Here is a 19,841-nt window from a genome sequence, read left to right as displayed (position 1 = left end):
TTTTGTTCACTTTAAATTTTAAGCAATCATTGGGAAATATTGGGCAATTATAGCAGGCTCCTTAGGAGGTGTGCCAGTTTGTGTATATTATACCCCCCAGAAAAAGCCGTATTCTTTAATGCATTCGTTTAGGGGCATACATATTTGTGTTGATTAAGTTGGAACCTTTGGATTAGGTTGTGTCCATGGAGAGATGACCCACCCAATTGTAGGTGATAACTCGGGTTGGATAATTTCCATGGAGGTGTGGCCCCGCCCATTCAGCATGGGCCTTCATTGGTTCACTGGAGCTCTATAAAAACTCAGACAGAAGGAGCTCACAGTTAGCTGGAGCTTAGACAGACATTTTGAAGATGGTCGTTGGAAGCTGATGCAGACATTTTGGAGAACGCAATTTTGGAGCAACCTCGGAGCAAGCAGATGCCAGGCACATGCCTTCCCAACCAACAGAGGTTTTCCGGACACCATCGGCTATCCTCCAGTGAAGGTACCCGACGTTAATGGGTTACCTTGAACACTTTATGGCTTTAAGATTGTAACTGTGTAACCAAATAAACCCCTTTTATAAAAGCCAATCCATTTCTGGAGTTTTGCATCCCAGCAGCATTAGCAAACCAGAACAGGAGGTAACCAATCAAAAGCCAGCAGGCTGGTAGATGTCTGAGAAATAGATTATTTGTGCTCAATTGGCATTTTGTTGTAGAGGTTTTTTGTAGTTTGAGGGCTTAGCATCAGAGAGCTTGGGTTTGCCTTTAGGTTTTGCATGTCAGCTCTTACTAGATCACTTATAAAATAGTGGATTAGATTATTTCTAAGGTCTCTTCCAATCTTCAGATATAACTCCTTTTTGTTTTATTCAAGTTTGATGGCAAGAGTATGCAATAAAAGAATCTTTTTAGATGAATACCAATCGACAAAGACTGGCATATATTTCTTGGGTTATCAGCACTTCCATGCTTGAAGAAATCTTTAATCCCTAACATTGGAATATTAAATTGCACATCCCTTATCCCTACTTTATTTACTTTTTCCTTTTATTAAATTTTTTATTTTAGAGTAGGTTTAGATTTACAGAAAAGTTGCAAAGATAGTACAGATAGTTCCCATATAGCCTATACTCAGTTTCTCCTATTATTAACATCCTACATTATTATGGTACATTTGTCACAATCAATAGACCAATCTTGATAAACTGTTATAAATTAAAGTCAGTATTTTATTTGTAGTTCCTTAGTTTTTTACTAACATCCTTTTTCTGTTGCAGGATCCCACCCAGCATACCTTATTACAGTTCTTTATGTCTCCTTAGGTTCTTCTTGGCTGTGACAGTATCTCTTACTTTATTTTTTATTGACCCTGGCAGTTTTGAGGAGTGCCAATCAGTTATTTTGTAATATGTCCCTCAGTTGGAAATTGTTTGTTTTTCCTATGATTAGATTGGGTTTATGGATTGTTCTGGTTTGCTAATGTTGCCGGAATGCAAAACACCAGAGATGGATTGGCTTTTATAAAAGAGATTTTAGTTGGTTACACTGTTACAGTCTTAAGGCCATAAAGTGTCCAAGGTAACACATCAGCAATCAGGTACCTTCACTGGAGAATGGCCAATGGTGTCCGGAAAACCTCTGTTAGCCGGGAAGGCATATGGCTGGCGTCTGCTTCAAATTTCTGGTTTCAAAATGGCTTTCTCCCAGGATGTTCATCTCTAGGCTTCAGCTCCTCTTCAAAATGTCACTCTCAGTTGCTCTTGGGGCATTTGTCCTCTCTTAGCTTCTCCGGAGCAAGAGTCTGCTTTCAACGGCCATGTTCAAACTGTCTCTCATCTGCAGCTCCCGTGCTTTCTTCAAAGAGTCCCTCTGGGCTGTGGCTCCTCTTCAAACATCACTCACAGCTGCACTTCAAAATGTAACTCACAGCTGCACTGAGTTCCCTCTGTCTGTCAGCTCATTTATATGGCGCCAGTGACTCAACTTAGACCTACCCTGAATGGGTGGAACAACACCTCCATGGAAATTATCCAATCAAAGTCATCACCCACAGCTGGGTGGGGCACATTGCCAAAGAAACACTCAAATCTAATCAACACTGATAACGTCTGCCCACACAAGATTACATCAAAGATAATGGTATTTGGGGGACACAATACATTCAAACCGACACATGGATTTTGGGGAGAAAGAGCCCTTTTTCATCACATCATATCAAAGGTACATGCTATCAACATGAATTATCACAGTTGGTGTATACATTGATCACTTGAATGAGGTGGTGTTTTTTTTGGGGGGGGTGTCTTCACTCTTTTTCTCCTTTTCCATACTGTACTCTTTGGAAGGAAGTCACTATGTGCAGCCCACACTAAAGGGGTAGGAAGATTTAACTCATTTTCAATTCACCATAAATTGAATTGTAGAGCAAAATTTCCACAATGTTTAGTCACAGCTGTGAAACTTCAGGTAAGTTTGGCAGCAGATGATCTGACATACTCAGGTATGACAAGGAACGATATTGTTGGAGGAAAAAAGAGAAGAGCTCGGATTTCTCCCTCCCTTTTGATGTTTTTTTCCTCCCATCTCCTCAGGGAAGTTAAAAGATAAATTTATTCTCAAGAAGTGAAAAACAACTTGACTCTCCCCCCCCAACTCTAGTAAAAATAATCTATTACTTTAAATGAAGAGGAAAACATGCTTCTTTTTAATCGCTTTAGGAAAAGATTGAGGAGATCTGGATCAATACCATTTTTCTAACTTTTAGCTATGGGAATCTTCAAATTTATATTAAACTGGTTCCCTCCTTCAGCACCCTTGAAACTTCCTTTGTTCCCTACCCCTTTAGGAACGAACAAATTCCTGAAGTGTGAATGTTCATGCCCAAACAAAACATTTGTCAGCCTTTCATTTTCTCTTATTTTTTAAATTGCAGAAGTAATATATACATTTTTTTTGTAGTAAACAATTTAAAACAATCCAAACGTATATAAAATATAAAGTAGAAGTCCTTCCTGATTCTGCATATGGTCTGGTTCATTCAGCCTATGATGAATTCCTTTGGGCTTTTTAATCAGAGATGATAGTGTTATTTTATTAAATAAATTCTAATATAACATAAAATGTAGAAATTAATTGGGGAAAATATTTGTTTAAAATTTGGCTTGGCCTGTTCATTTGTTATTTATTTAGGCAAATATTTTTTAAACAGTAATTATGTGCTAGATGCTGGAGATAAGAAAGCATATAAATGATCCAAAAGTAAATTTTCTGTCCTCAAAGAAGCTTACAATAGAGAGTGAGACAGATTTCCATAATTAAGAAAAAGTAAACAAATTTCTTCATTCAAGCACATTTGTCACAAACAAAACTTAGAAAAACGAATTTTACTTTACTAATAAGATTATGCTTGAGTCATACTATATTTTAGTCTACTCAGTTTAAGAAATTTGGAACAAGATTAAAAGCCTTAAAGTAATTTTAAAAATGAGTGAGAACTGATTCTGTTGATCTCAATAAGACACTTTCACTATTTTTCTGAAACTGCATGTGCTGATTCTTGTTTTTAAGATGATGAAAAAGATTTTATCCATTGATCATTCCCTGAAGGGAGGACACTGAATCTAACATTTTAACTTCTTCAAGCATATTGAGTACACCACAGTTAAATCCTTTTCTGATAAGAATTTCTATGGAATCATAAGTTTGGTGCCTAAACTAAACGCATCTCCTAGAATCCCCTTCTATAATATTGATACACAAAAATGTACCACTGGCAACAGCACTTATTCAATAAACATTAATTAATTTTATTGAAAATTGTTTATGATTAAATCAGCTTTGAAGTATTGTACCAGGAAATTCTAAAAGACAAAAATAATTCCATAGAGTTTATTTCCATTTATTTATAGACCCTTTCAATATACATAGAAATTATTTCATGATTATAGTCCTTTCCATATGCAGAATTTTACATAAGCTTTTCACTTATGTTTCTTAAATATTTTTCCATGTTCACCCTTCACACTTATTTTCATGGTAGCCTAAAAGACCATAGTATTGATATTTCATTTTTCAACTATCCTGAATTGTCGGAAATTTAGAGTCTTTCTAGATTTGGATATTATATATAGTGCTGCTCTAAGCATATTATTTGGCAATAAATACTTTCTAATAATATGATTTTCTCCTCTTGAATTATTTGCTTAAGATATGTTCCTAAGAATATGATTATTGTCTGAAATTTGGTATACATTGCAAATTGTTCTCCAAAAGGAATGCTAGCACTTCACAAAGCTTAGAACAGTAAATAGATGAAACTTTTTTCCTGAAGTCATGAAATTCCATTAGTGCTAGGCAATACAACTCAGATTAATTTCTTATTTTACTGGGAAATCTTGGACTTATTTGGACAAAAGCGCTTCAGAAACATAAGACACGTGACATCAATCCATAGATCGTGCCCTTAGCTCCAGGAAATGTTTCTGAGGCAGCAGCCTACCTCAAAACTCACTGCAGGCCATCTAAGCACCTCCTCAAAAGTAGCCCGGTTATCTTCCTGCCTCTTTCCCTCCCTCCTACCTTTTCTTTCTTTCTAAATTAGATTCTGAGCTTCCAAAACTGGAACAGGACCAACGCTAGTGAAAATAGAATGATGGGCACCAAAGTCAGACTTCCCCAAAGGACTATCTGAGAATAGCCAGTAATTTTTTTCTCCAGGGGAGAGGAAAGGATAGTGTGGTCTTCTAACACTGGAAACTTTGCCTAATGAAAGAGCAAATCCCATCTTCTCACTCTCCTTCAGTGCACACATGTATGGCCATTGTTGCCAATCATAAAGAGAATCAAGCTAATATAAAGGAAAAACAGACCCAAAATATACTGTGAGCAAAAGAAATTGTGTAATAAAGTATAAACAGTATCAGCAGCAGATTGCCCTGGACATTGAATAGCTACCAAAACTCAAGAGTGCTCCCTTTGCAGATACACTCTTCTCAAGAGAGATCCAAAGCGAGTCTACTTGGTCCCTCAGTCTGAACTTCCACAATTATGTGAAATTAAGGACAAAGAAGAGGTTATCTATAATAAAAATATATCAACAGGAGTGTGTTCTCTACCTTTCAATGTATCTTGAACCCATCAAATGGCACCATTGTCTCCTTAGATGGAGCTGGCCAGGCAACCCCCGGGAATCTTTGTTGCCTTCCTTGAAAAACATTTAAAACAAACAAGCTCCTTTCTCTTCCCATAGACAGTACAAGCAATATTAATGGTTATCTACCTGTGATAAGCACAACAGTCTCATTTTACCTGACTTTGAAAGGGTCATCTGTACTGTCAAGCCCAATTAACTTGTCTTACTCTCATACAAAAAAGGAAGGTTACTGAAAGGCCACATCTTGCCCAACATCTTGACTGCTCTGGTACAATGACCTGATCAAAGGCCATCAAAGTATCGGGTCAATAAAGGCAGACCCTGTTTTTTATGACACTGGCATAGTGGCATACATGGGAGCCTGCGGGTTCTTACTGAAAGGCTAGGACGCCAGGACAGGATTTGATACATACAGAGCCTCCCAGAGGTTGAGAGAGGCCCAGGTCACTTCCTAATTTTGTAACAGGGTTATAAAAAATTATGGCATAGTTTAAATGTTTTGGTTTTAAAATTAATGCTTTTAATACAAAATCAATGGAATAAAATTTATCTTTTCATAAGATCATTATAGGATTTATTAAAAATTTTTAAATGTAAAGTCCACGGTAGGTGGGATGCCTATAATGGAATAGAATTTTAAATTTCATTGATGAATGTCTTTCAGTCATGTCTGTGTATCACTGAGACTTTGGGGAAAACCACTAGAAGTCCACATTTGAAGCTCTGTGTGAAGGAAAAGCTCATTTTGATTGCGTGTTTACATGAATTATTTTATTTCATCCCCTCATATTGCAAATGAAGAAATGAAGCAAGAGAGTTGAAGCAAAAGAGTTGAGGCAAATTATGCTGGACCATAGAGCTGGTAATTGGTGAAACCACAATTCAAATCCAGACTTGTGGATGCCACAACCCAAGTTCTTAACCATGAAACTTTATCAGTTCATAAATGATACTCTCTGTTATAAAAGAGATTGCATGCCCAGGGCATGCAATGACTTTGTACCACATGGCTTCACTTAAGCAGATCCCCTCACCTCAGGAGGTCCCTAACTTCCTTCTCCACTACCCAAGCCCTACTTAACACTCAGAGCCCAACTCATTTCCATTTCCTTTCCAAGTCCTTTTTCTTTACCTCTGCAAACAAGGCTGTGAGGGATGGGGTGCTTATCTTTATATACTTTGAAACACCTAATACAGGGCTTTGCATATAGTAGGCAGCTGCTGGGTAGTGGAAATACCCCCGATCCTTCTCTCAGAAGAGTGAGACTTTCATCTCTACTTTCTTCTAACTGGCAGTGATTCAAGATCCAGTGTCCTCGTCTGAAAAGAAAAAAAAAAAAAGCTATTTTAGTAATATTTCATCTCGCAGGTTTGTTATGAGGATAAAATGAGTTACTGTATGTAAAAGTACTTTGTCAATTTAAAATACTATCCAAATATGAGGGATAATGGAATTAAGTCAAATAAGTTTTGTGTTGCCTTTTTGGGAACTGGTTCTTAAATTGTTGAACTATGTACATTACCATGTGTGCATTATAATGCCATTGAGGAAGGCTATGGACATCAGGATTGTTTACTCAGAAAAGAGAAAGCTGAAATGAGTTTTCAAAACAAACTCCAAGTGTTTGTCCATTCAATAGACAATTGTGAGCAGCTCCACAGAATTGCTAGTCTCAAATTAGAGCAGAAAGGGATCTGGTCCAGACATAAGGAAATGCTTCATAAATATAAAGACTGTGAAACCTACCATTAAGGGAAATTGCGGAGACAAATGACAGCCACAAATAAGTACTTTATGCTGCCAAATTGACCAAGGAGGAAAAGAAACATGTTTATTTTTCAAAATGTGGATGTTCTGAAATAATAAATATCTTCCCTCACAAAATGGACATATTTTTGGCCTTTATAGTACAATAAAATTAAATTTTTAAAAAGAGATTAAAGCATGGTTGTTCTGTAAATCCACAATGTCTCTAATTTTAAAAAAAGAAACTATTAAAAATACAACTTTGAGACTATGTGTGTTCGGAATACTACAAAAACTTAGGTAAGGAAAATAAAATCCCTGAGAAATTGTCTCAATAAATGAAAACCGCCCCAAATATATCCCTTATCTCCCTTCATAAGACCCCCTCCTCCAGGGCGATTATCTTATCTCCATATTTGAACATCCACCACTATTATGCTAAAATTGGGGACCACAATTAGTAGGTGCTAGAAGGCAGAGTTGCCCTAAATACCTATGTGGATTTTATACAGAATGGAGTGAAAACCCTGATGCTATTACACAGTTTCAGTTGAGCTATATTTTGTATGGATCTTTCAAAAGTATGGGACCATCTCTGTGACAACTGAATACTGACAGCTAATGTAACCTGAGTCCAGTTAAAGGTCACTGCCCATGCTCCATGCTTTACAATAAGCTTATCAGGGCCATCTCTTGAAATAATAGTAGCTTCCAGGTCTCCTTCATCTTCTTCACTCTTTGCCTTCCTCCCTCCTCCCCAACCAGAGCCCACCCTTCCCTCTCTGGCATATATCCTTCAGCAAGGTTCTCTCTTTTCTTGGGCTTTTCCTGTTGCCATTACAAAGCCCTCAATGTCTTTTATAGAATATCTTCACGTAACATTGAGTCAAAGGCCATTCTTGCCTCTGAATAAAGGAAATCCCATAATTTTAATGTTTTCATTTAAAAAGGAAGGGATATATTTTTAAAATAAAAACTAAATTAATGTATCTTGGAGAAAATTTCTAGACTAAACAATGTCATATTTCTCCTAGAGAATCTGGGAGGGAAAACTATTTTTACCGTTGTTCTGGTTTGCTAATACTGCCTTTATGCGAAACACCAGAAGTGGATTGGCTTTTTTTTTAAATTCAATTTTATTGAGATATATTCACATACCATGCAGTCATACAAAGTGTACAATCAGTTGTTCACAGTACCATTATATAGTTGTGCGTTCATCACCAAAATTAATTTTTGAACATTTTCATTACTACACGCACAAAAATGATGAGAATAAAAATTAAAGTGAAAAAGAACAATTAAAGTAAAAAAGAACATTGGGTGCCTTTTTTTTTTTTTTTTTTGCCCCCAGTTTCCTACTCATCCAACCATACACTGGACAAAGGGTGGATTGGCTTTTATAAAGGGGATTTATTAAGTTACAAATTTACAGTTTTAAGGTCATAAAAGTGTCCAGACTAAGGCATCAACACAAGTATACCTTCACTGAAGGATGGCTGATGGCATCCAGAATACCTCTGTTAGCTGGGAAGGCAGGTGGGTGGCCCTGGGTTGTGTTCCAGCTCCTTTCTCAGCTCCTGTGCATTCTTGGTTCTTTCTACCAGGACATTTCTCTCTAAGCACCTGGGGGTTCTGTCTTAGCGTATCCTGGGGCAAACCCTGGGCTTCACCTCTTAGCTAAATGTCCTTCTGTCTGCATCTCCAAGCCCTTCTTAGTGTTAGAGTCAGCAAGCGTCTGGGTCTGTGTGGCTCTTTTTAAAGGACTCCAGTAAACTAATCAAGACCCATGGAAACATTCAATCAAGAGGTCACACCCTAATCAAAAAGATTAATCAATCTGTGGATTATCAATCTGCCACTACAAGATTGCATTCAAGAATATGGCTTTTTGTGAGGGACATAATATACCCAAACCAGCACAGCCATTATGTAGAACTTTTCATGCAGGCAGCTTTCCTTTGTACTTCCAGGATAATCAACTCATGATCCAATTTTCCTAAAATATTGAAGTAGATTGTTCAACAAATATTTCTGTTGAATCTGCCAAAATGGTTACCAAAATAGACTCACACCACTGCTGCTCCGTGCTGCTCCAGAACTTATATTTCAGCCACCTGTTATCTTGATCAGTAAATGCAAGTGCCAAGGTCAAAAGTTAAATGAAAATTAAAATTTAATAGTTTTTTATTGAAGGAGATTTAACCGGTGGGTTGCCAAAGACAAGCTTATTTGTGCAGGGAATTACCAATCTCTAAGTAAACATTACATGGATAATTTCCATGGCTGAGTGTACTTAATGTGCCCATTTGACATTTGTTTCACCAAATGTGTGTAGGTTTTCCATGGTGTTAAAGCACTGGGCTAGGCACTGCAGGAAACAGAGCTTGCGTGAGAACCAATCCTGCTCTCAGTGGTCAGGGAATGTTCTCCTCTGAGAAAACTGAGACTGGGTCCTCTACTATGACCCGACAAGACCTGTATCATCTAGCCCCAGGTTACCTCTTGAACTGCATCTCTAATGACTTTCCTCCTGCCTTGCTATGCTCCAGCCACACCAGCCTACTTTCTGTTCCTTATAAGTGCCAAGAAAGCTTGGGCTCAGAGCCTTTGTCTTTACTGTTCCCTTTACCTGTTACTTCCTTCCCCAGATATACAGCCTCAGGGCTCCCTCCCTCATTTCATTCAGATCTCTGTTCAGATTCCCCCTCCTTGCAGAGCCTTCCCTGACACCCTGTCTAAGATAGCTGCTATTCACCATCTCCTATCCTTGCTTTCGTTTTCTATATACAACTTATAGATTTTGTTTTATTCTCAGCTATGTCCGCAGAGCCTTGAACAATATCTGGCACATAGTTGGTGCTCAGTAAACATTGTTAAACTAATGAATGAATGAACAGATGGATGGGTGAATGGATGTTCAACCTAAGATAGGGTGTTTAAGTTTCTTGGCTGCTAAAAAAAAATACCATACCTTGGATTGGCTTAACAACAGGAATTTATTGGCTCACAGTTTCAGAAGCTGGAAGGCTTTCTTCCTCCTGGGGTTGGTATCTTCTGGCTGGCCAGGAACCTTTGGTATTCCTTAGCTTTTCCATCAAATGGCAATGCACATGGTACTGTCTTCTTTCTCTTCTGGGCTCCTTTGACTTCTAGCTTCTAGCTATAAACTGTGACTTTTTTCTGTGTCTAATTTCCTTTGCTTATAAGGACTTCAGCTATACTGGATTAAGGTCCACCCTCAATCAGTTTGGGCACACCTTATGAATAACATCTTCAAGGGTCCAATTTACAAATGGGTTCATACCTTTAGAACAGGGGTTGGGACCTGAGCATGCCTGTTGTGGGCAACATGATTCAATCCCCAACAGAGGTGGTGGGGCAGGGTAGAACAGATTTGCAAAAAATTATAGAAGCCTCATCTGCTAAGGAGCCTCATCATCCATTCTTGATGGTCCCTTTTATTCCTAATTTCCTTAGTCTGGTCTCTACTTCCTCTCTCCTTCATTCAGCACTATCCTTTCCCTGTGATGCTATGGAATTGCCTTCTTCCACTAGCCTTATCTAAGCAAGTTTTTTTTTTTTGTTAATGTGAATGGAAAACTCAGCAGTTTTCTTGTTTAGGGTCAATTTAAAGATTGTAGAAATGTTTCTTTTCTAAAAGGATTCAAACGTTAACCAGGCACACCATCTTTATATACATTCCACCTAAACATGATATATATATTTGGAATTTATAGGATCACACCCAAACTTAGTTCTTTATTTTTTTATACCCCTATGGATTTAAAAAAATTATTCTAGTAACATATATACAACCTAACATTTCCCCTTTTAATCATGTTAAGATACATATTTCAGTGCTGTTAATTACATTCACAATGATGTGCTACCATCACCACTGTCCATTACCAAAACATTTCCATTTTTCCATATAGAAACTCTGTATATTTTAAGCCCTACCCCCACCCTATCCTCTGGTAACCTGTATTCTAGATTCTGCATCTTTAAGTTTGCTTATTCTAATTATTTCACATTAGTGAGATCATGCAGTAATTGTCCTTTTGTGTCTGGCTTATTTCACTCAGCATGATGTCTTCAAGGTTCATCCATGCTGTTGCATCTATCAGAACTTCATTTCTTTTTACAACTGAATAATATTCCCTCATAGGTATATACCATGTTTTGTTTACCCATTTGTCAGTTGATGGACATTTGGGTTGCTTCCATTTTTTGACAGTTGTGAATAATGTCCCTCTGAACATCAGCATGCAAATATCTATTTGAGTCATTGCTTTCAATTCTTTGGGGTGCATACCTAGAAGTAGGATTGCCAGGTCTCATGGTAATTCTTTACTTAACTTTCTGAGGAACTGCCAAACTGTCTTTCATAGTGGCTTCATCCTTTCACATTCCCACCAACAATGAATGAGTGTTCCTTTTTCCCACATCCTCTGCAACACTTGTAATTTTTCATTTTGTTAATAATAGCCATTCTAGGGATGTAAAATGGTATCTCATTGTGGTTTTGATTTGAATTTCCCTAATGGCTAATAATTGTTGAGTATTTTTCATGTATTTTTGGGCCATTTTTATATCTTCATTGGAGAAAAGTCTATTCAAGTCTTTCGCCCATTTTTAAAATAGGTTGTTTCTCTTTTTTGTTGTTAGTTGTAGAATTTCTTTATATATTCTGGATATTAAACCCTGATAGGATATGTGGTTTCCAAATATTTTCTCTCGGTATGTAAGTTGTCATTTTACTTTCATGATTAAGTCCTTTGATGCACAAAAGTTTTAAATTTTGACAAAGTCCCACATACCTGTTTACAGGAATTTGAATGCCCCCTATTACTCCCCAGGAAACAGACCTTCTCCCTCTCCTGGGGCATTCCACTGCAAGACTTAAAGCAGGTAAGCCTTTGCCCCATGCCAGCCAACTCAACTGTTTCTTACTGTGCTTTCACTGTCTCAAGCTGCTTTTGCCTGGAGGGCAAATCCTGGGCATGGGAAGCAAGCCAGAGAGGAGTTTCCAAGTCAGTCTTTCCCAGCCAGAACAAGGCCAGGGACCCACAAAAGGAGAACCAGTTGGCTCCAAATTTCCCTGAGGAGGGGATGACAGAGGGGCCAGGACGGGTGCCAGGAGCTTCTCTCACAGCTCCCTAAAGCTGTACTTTCTTGACTCAGTACTTGCCTAGCAAATGCAGCCCTTCAACTGTCCTCCGCCTCTCTGAGGAAGTTCCTGTCTTTAAGTCTCCTCTGCCAGAGAGGATTGGAATAATGGCTTTGTGCAGGGAGGGTTGGAGCAATGGCTGCCCTCACAGCTGGAACCACAGTGATCTGAAGTAGCTAATCAAATGCAGTGATCAGCAGTGGGACCGTACAGGCCTGATCTTGGGGAACTGGGTCTTTATGTCCCATGCTGGCACAGCAACTACACCAGAAGCTGAATTTGAGTGCCTCATTGCTGACAGATGTGAGACCAGGGGATGGCAGTGGAAGCTGCCTGCAGAGAGAGCAATTCACTGGTATTGACCACAATTTGCCAGCATTTTCCTCCTGCTCTTCCCTGGATGCTGTAGTCTTCTAATGGACTCTGGAGTTCTGAAATAGATGATTCAGACAGTTCTTGCCTGTTCAATGGTTGTTCTGGTGGAGGAACTGATTCCTGAAGCTTCCTACTCTGCCATCTTCCCACATTTCCAGTTCCCTCATTTTTGCTAAGTTCTTAGAGTAAATTTAAGCTGGAACCCAGCTATGACAACTATTTGATGATCTTCTTTGTTAGAGTTTTTTGAAAATTTTCTGAGGCCTGGCTAGGCCAGATGATTCCTTTAGGACACTTGGCTGTCATGATTCCTGAGAAGGAGGGCACAGAGAAATAGCATGTATTAAGTGCCTACTATATTTCATGCACTGACCTTCACTTAGACCTACCCCAGGATTCCTATTTGTTGTGCATGGTTTAGGAAGGCAACCAGAATACTAGCAGTCAATGAACCTTTCCCCAGAACTTCAGGCATCTCTAGAGGCATACAAATATATTTGCTAGCTCTTGCATGACTAAGCATATTAGTTACAGTAGAGGCTAAATTTCTGTAACAAAGAGATCCAAAAATGCATCAATTTATATAAGATAAATGTAGTTTCTCAGGTAACAGTCCAACAGTGCTCTAATAGGGTTTGTGGGGCAGCACTGCCCATGAGTTCACCCAGGAACCACTGCTCTGCAAGGTCATCCTGGAACCAGGCTGGTGGGTTGTTTCTGTTGTTGTCAACATATGGGTCCAAGGCAGCTGCTCCATTTGATGCCATTGCCATGCCAGAAAGAAAAACAAAAGAGGAAGTTCAGGCTAATCAGCTTCATTTTTAAGAAGAAAATCCAGGAGCTATAGATACAATTTTTCCCCTCACATCTCATTGATGAGAACTCATTCATATTGTCTTCCCAGTGTGCAGAAATTCAGGCAGTACATCTAGAATGAGAAGGCCCAAAGAAAGCATATACATTGACTTCTAGGCAAAGGATTTGGCTAACTGCAAGGGGCCAGATGGGAAGGTTGAATAATGTCAACTAGGAAAAAGTATGGGGAGTGAACATAAAGGGTACAGTTCTTTGTATCTCACATTAGTGGCCAACAGAGTCTCAACTGCAGAGGAAGCACTAAACAACAGGATAGATGAGTCACCCAGCTGAAGTCAACCAGCCTCTGTTTTCTTCTATACCAGTGCTTGCACAATGGGCCCATCAGTAGGGAACCTTTGGTGGCGTGGACAGAGGATAGCAAGTGTCTAATAGCATGGACTCCCTCTCACCAAGGAAGGAATGCCAAACCTGACAGCAGCCTTCAATATGACACCATTCCAAATGAGACCAACCAAACAAAACCAAAGAGATGACATCAAATTTCTTTCACTTTGGAGGAGACAGCAATTTGTCTTCATTGGAATTAATTCTTACAATGACTTTGCCTTTACTACTTTCAGTGCTTTGACCATCACCACTCTCTGAAGGCTTTCAGAGTATCTGAGCTGCATTAACAGAGCCTTGGACAAAGGGACCCACTTGGTGAAGGAGATGCAACCACGGGCACGTGATCATGGGACCCACTGGTACCACCGTATAGCATCACCCAGTAGCTGCTGGCCTGGTGAACATTGGAATGAATTCCTTAAGAAGCAGCTAAAGTTTCAGCTTGGGGATCCCTCTCTGTGGGGTTGGGGTGCTGTCCTTGAAGGTGTGTTATATACTTTAAGTCATCAGCCATTGTATGATGCTGACAATTATAGTTAGAGCACATGGATCTGGGATGTAGGTTTGGGGGTGGTGAGTAGAAAGTTGCCCCACTCACCAACATTCCCAATTATTCATATATGTTTTCTTTCCCAGCAACTTTTGCCTTTGTTGGACTGGAAGTTCTGGTTTCCAGCATAAGAGTGCTTCATACAGTGGACACAATAAAATTGTCACTAAATCTAAACTGCTGCTGTCTGGTCAATTTGGATTCCTCTGGCCAGCAGATCAATAGGCAAAGAAGGAATCACTATATTGGCAGACTTAATTAACCTTGATTGTTATTTGGAGATAGAGTTGCTGCTACAACATGAGGACAGGGAACAGAATATTTGAAACTCATTGATTCTGTGGGGCACCTCTTGGGGTCTGTATGCCTGGTGAGAATCATGAATGAGCCATTGCAGCAACAAAAGTTGGTAACCAGAGGCTTGGATTCCTTAGTGGTGAAGGTCTGAATTACTCTGCTAGGCAAGCAACCCAGACCAGTAGAAGTATGGCTGAGGGTGAGAGTGAATTTGGGTGATGGAGGAAGAAATCAAGAATGTCAATTATAGCCTTGTGGCCAGTTGCAGCCTTAGGGACTATAGCTGTCTTACTAATGTACTACCCTCCTGCGTAATTTTTATTTTTCTTCACTATCATGGATAATCAGTGGCTGCAGGCTTAATGAGGCAACATGACACAATCTGAACAGTGCAAGAGATGATTGTAGCAGATGTCAGTGTCCTACCTATATTCCCTTAGTATTTACTGTTTTCTTGGATGCCAGCTAGATTTCCAACTGCCAGCATCTGCAATTCTGCTTTAAGGCTTTTTTTAACCAACAGAACTCACTCTGCCTATGCACAGGGCAGGCCAGAAGTGCCAGGAAATTAACATGTCATGGGAATAGCCCTGAACCACTGAGTAGAAGGAGTCGTTGTGCAGACAGCCCAGCTCCCTTGGCCTTTGAGTAGGGTAACAGAAATAAAGTTTACACAGCCTTTCAGAGATCCCCAGTGGCATTAAGATCCAGTGGCCCAAGTGGTAATTCACTTGATAACACAAACTTTGTTGTTTTCCTTCAAGGGAGCTTACCCCAAGTCCTCAGGATCTTGGAATTCCATGTCCCCAATTCAGTGGCCCCAACCTAATTTCAAGGCCTCACAAAGTCTTCGCTTGGGCCATTATCCCAATGATGGCTTGCAACCTGGGTGTGTTGACCTCCAAGCTTGAGGATGGCTGAGGCATGGCAATTGGATGGAGTGTGGACTGGAGTGTCCATCTGTAGGAATGCATGTTGGAACCCTGGCTCTGTGGTACAGAGCTGGGAGGGGAAAGAAAAGGGGTAGCAGGGTACAGGTAAACATTCTGGTGCAAAATTCCAAGGAGTCCAAAAATTCTAAATTGAACCAGGCCCCAGGTCATTTTGAAGGCATATTTGTCAGAATAGGATAGAACTTCCTTGAACAGTTTTTTGTTTTTTTTTTAAATATTGATTTGTAACATTTACATGTTTAGACATTTGGGATGTGACCCTCCAATCATACTTTTGCCCTGAGTCATGTAAGTGTTAGGGGCAGAACTGGAAATAAGGATGAAATCAGCAATCCCACCCTGAGCTATGGATGGCAAGAGCAAAGAGAGCCACGTGTGTAGGGGCCCAGGTTTTGTGAGAAAAAAAATCACCCTCAAGGGTTGTTTACTCGTTTATACTGTTAGTCACTCCTGATACCAATGCTTAAACAAAAGCACCAGACACTGTGGAGCATTGCTATCCTGATGAAAAGATACAAGAGGATAAATCACTGCATGGCCTTTAATTGATGACTCGTTTTCACCAAAGAAGCCGGTAATTGAATCCACCACTGTACCCTGTTCTAAAAGAGAGTAGCTGTTGGCATTAGCACATTCTGTTAACCATAAATAGACAAAACCTTCTCCTTAGAGGAAGAGTAATTCCCTCCCTTTTTTTGGCCACCTTTAGGCTAGATTCAAAATACATTCCATTTATGAGAGAGTGTAAGGCTTTGCCAGCAGCACCAGCTCATATGTGACACCCATGATTGGCCATCTCTTTGCTACTTAGAGCCATTTTGATATTATTTACAATGTGGAATGGTTAGTTTGAGCCACACATTGTTTGAATTCCGTAATGTGGGCAGGTATGATAGTGAAAAGCTAAGGTTCTTTTTTTTTTTTTTTTCTCCCTTGGCATCAGTATTTTCTTTATACTAGTAGGAGTACAGATTTAGATGTTCTTAGTTAAGGTTGACACCCTGATTTTCAAGATACCTGAAAACCACCACTTCAGGAAATATGTGCCTGGGTTCTTTTGCTCAGATGAGGTCAATCTAATTCAATTATTTAAGTACAGATAAGCCAAAAGAGGAAGTTTGGTTGCTCGTGGCCACTTAAAAGAGTTTCCTTTTTGTTGTTGAAAACCAGTAATCTATCAAAATGCTGTGTATGTATGGGGGTGGGAGCATCAGGACAGACAGGATAGTTGCTGGCAGGTGTGGAGGGAGGGGCAGTGCCCGGGGGTGGGTGCCAGGCGACACTTTGCAGTGTGTGTGGGGAGGCCTAGACGTTCTTGCAGCGCAGGTGCAGCTCGTGACACCACAGTGGTTTGTGGGGGACTGCACATAGATGAGGAGGCTCCTGGTCAGACTTCTTGCCCATGATCGTCATGTCCTCCACCAGTACCGGGAGTGGCTATCTACTAGCATCCATGGAGCCCCAAACAGGAGTTAGTACTCGGTGGCTTTTAACCAGCCCCTTCCAGACAAGACAGTGGTGGAACTCCTGGATGTATGTGTACACTCACTATCACTCAGGCTCTGGAAGCTGCACCATGTTCTCTGTGTCCAAGAGCTGCACGCACTCCAGATGTGTCTCAGAGGACAGTCCAGATGTGTCTCCTCAAAGTTTTGGGGCCGTTTCTACCAGCAAAGCTGCCTGTAGAGGAAAGCCTCAGGGAAGAAGTTATGCACGAGGGCACAGAAGGGCAGCCAGTCACTCCAGCTGGAAGAGAAGTTCTGGATGTTCACATGCTCTTAGCTATGAGTCTTGGCTTGGCACCAGTCCAGCAGCTTCTGCTTGATGCTGTTGGCCCAGGGGACCCTGGAATGGGGGGAGTACTGCACAGCTGTGCGAGGGCTGCCTGGGCTACCTGGGGCGTCATCCTCGAGCTTCTCGATCATGGCCTTGCGTGCCTGGGAGGCAGACAACTCAGGCATGCTCTGTGCCTTCATCAGCTCTTTATTCGTTGCCTGGGTTTCTCGAGTGCTGTGAGGTTTCTGGGCCGTGCAAGGGCAGATGTCGTCCTCACAGTGGAAGATGCTGCTCATCTTCTTGGACAAGAAGGATGTGGTTTGCACTATGCTGCCACCGCTGCTATTTTCTCGGTGCCTCAAGAAGCTTGACCCCACCACGGTGGTGTGGCCTTCCATGTGCCATCATTCACATGGGTGAGCTGCTTGGTCTTGGTGACAGTGCTGACAGCTGAGTCACTGGCTGCCTGCTGAGCATGGTGGTCTCAGTGGCTGTGTTGCCACAGCTGTTCCCTGGCTGGCCCATACTTCCTGCAGCCACCATTCCTGCTCCATGTCCTGCTAGTCTGTCTTCCTTTGCGGGAGCTTATGTAGCACAGCCCCAGATGGGCCCCTACTCCTCAAAGTCCCTGGTCTGATCCAGTGTCTTATCTAGGATGCCCAAGTCCTTGATGACCCTCAGCTCCTTGGTGCTCAGTGGGATCCCCCACCCATCTGGTGCTTTGTCCACCTGGGTCTGTTCGGCACCATTGGCTGCTTCCTGCCAGAGTGGGGTTCTGCTGGCTCAGGCTCCATCTTAATGCTTAACGCAGCCTCCTCATCTGTCAAAGGAACATGGCTGAAGCTGGTGACACTGAAGATTCCAAAGCCACTGACATGGGTGACGGTGTTTGTGTCCCCACTGCTGGTACTGAGGACGGTAGGGGGTGCCTACAGCCCCAGGGCCAGTTCTGCCCCCGGTTGCTGGTGGGCAGTGGTCCCTGGCCATGGAGGTCTGGCCATAACCACCCTTGATCTTGATGGTGAATGTGGTCTTCATGCTGCCTCCTGGCTTGGCAGCACCAATGACTACCTGCAGCCAGGCACTAGGCTCCTCTGAGTGGGCCATGGGTCCCCCTGCTCTGTTTACAAGGGGTCTGGCAGCCAAGCCCTGCCCCCATGGCCCTCCTCCCAGAGGCAGCTCCAAAACTGGGCCAGGGTCCAGGCTGTTCCTCACTGCTCATTGCTGAGCTTGGAGTTGTCACTGGGGCCTCCTGAGTAGGAGCTGCTGGAGGAAGAGGCAGGGGTGGTACTGACAGGGAGAGGCCTGGGAGCCATGTGGGGTCTGGGGACTGAAGGCTGTCCAGCATAGGCTGTCCTGGAGCCTGTGGCCCTAGGAGAATTGGATGTGAACTTGAGGGCGGCGTTCCATAGGGAGCCAGTCTGCTGGAACCAGGAAGGTCCACTGGCAAGGGGAGTGGACTCTTGGTTGTAGGTAGGCTGGGGGTGGGGTGCTGAGCACAGATAGGGCGCATTGGCAGGGACAGGGTCCAACCAGGTCTGTTCTTTTGGTGTCAGAGGGGCCTTAGGTGGGGACCTGGGCAGCAATGGGCTCTATGGGGACAGGCAAGGAGCTTGTTGACTACCTGCCCCTCGGTGCTGGTGTGGGCTGGTGGACCCTGGTTTTTAAGGCTGGCAGCCCTGGGTGGGCTGGGGGCCTCCAGGCTACCCGGTCCCTCAGCTGCAGGGCACTGGGCCTGGGCAGGCCCCAGTGGAGGCTCAGGGGAGGCAGTAATGGGTGAAGTGTCAGGCAAGGTGGGAGAGCTGGATGTGTCCCCCGGTGGGGCCCTCAGCAGGAGTGTCATTGTGGTCACATCTCGGCTGGTGCCCATGGGGGTCGGAGTTGGTTCCCGGGCCTCTGCCTTCTGTTCCTATTCTGGCTCTAGCACTTCCCACTGCTCCAGCCTGTGTGCTGCCTATCCTTTGTTGCCTTTCCTGAGCCACTATTGGGATGCTCAAAGCACAGTCTCCCAGCTGAGGTGGTGGCCTCAATCTCCTGGGCCATACACTGTGGATGGTGGCTTGGGTCAGCTTGTGTTCCTCACACTCACCGGCACCTCACTGCAGTGTGGTCAACTTCTCCACATCACTCGGACCCTGCAGCTCTGCCCGGCCAGCTGCACCAGGGCAGTCTGTGCTCAGCCTCCTGCTGCTGACAGTGCAGTCAGTTCTCCTTGTTGTCCTGCAGCTCAGCATGGAAGCGCGTGGATATTGGAGCCTCATTCTTGTTTTCCAGCTCCTGCCATTGCAGCTCTGGATGGCTGAGCTGATGCATCCCAGCTCTGCACGTTTTGCTGGGACCCCCAGTGCCTCAGACATTCCTGGTGAGCCCACTGTGGATTGCAGAGCACCTCCTGTGAGTGGACAGCCCACCTGTGCCAGGTGCCAAGCCAGGCACTCCTTCCTGTGCCTCCTGTTCCTCAGAGCCCACAGGGAGCCACAGCCAGAGGGAGAGGCCCAGCCTGGGAGCCCCCAGCCATGTCCCTGGGCAGGGAAATGTGGCTTGGAGGGCTGGAGTTCACTATTCTGTGAGCATGGGAGACTCCCATGGCCTAGCACCACAGCCCTGCTGGGGAGTGGCAGCCTT

At 42.5% G+C, this 19,841-nt stretch overlaps 1 pseudogene; it reads right to left on the bottom strand.

Annotated features, from left to right (window-relative positions):
• Positions 1–16,877: 16,877 nt before the first annotated feature.
• On the bottom strand, positions 16,878–19,529 carry LOC119540549 (annotated as a pseudogene).
• Positions 19,530–19,841: the final 312 nt, after the last annotated feature.

Source organism: Choloepus didactylus, chromosome 7, assembly GCF_015220235.1.
Source record: "Choloepus didactylus isolate mChoDid1 chromosome 7, mChoDid1.pri, whole genome shotgun sequence".
NCBI classification, from domain to species: domain Eukaryota; kingdom Metazoa; phylum Chordata; class Mammalia; order Pilosa; family Megalonychidae; genus Choloepus; species Choloepus didactylus.
The sequence above is the reverse complement of the archived record's forward strand: the minus strand, read 5'-3'. Positions and strand labels throughout refer to the sequence as shown.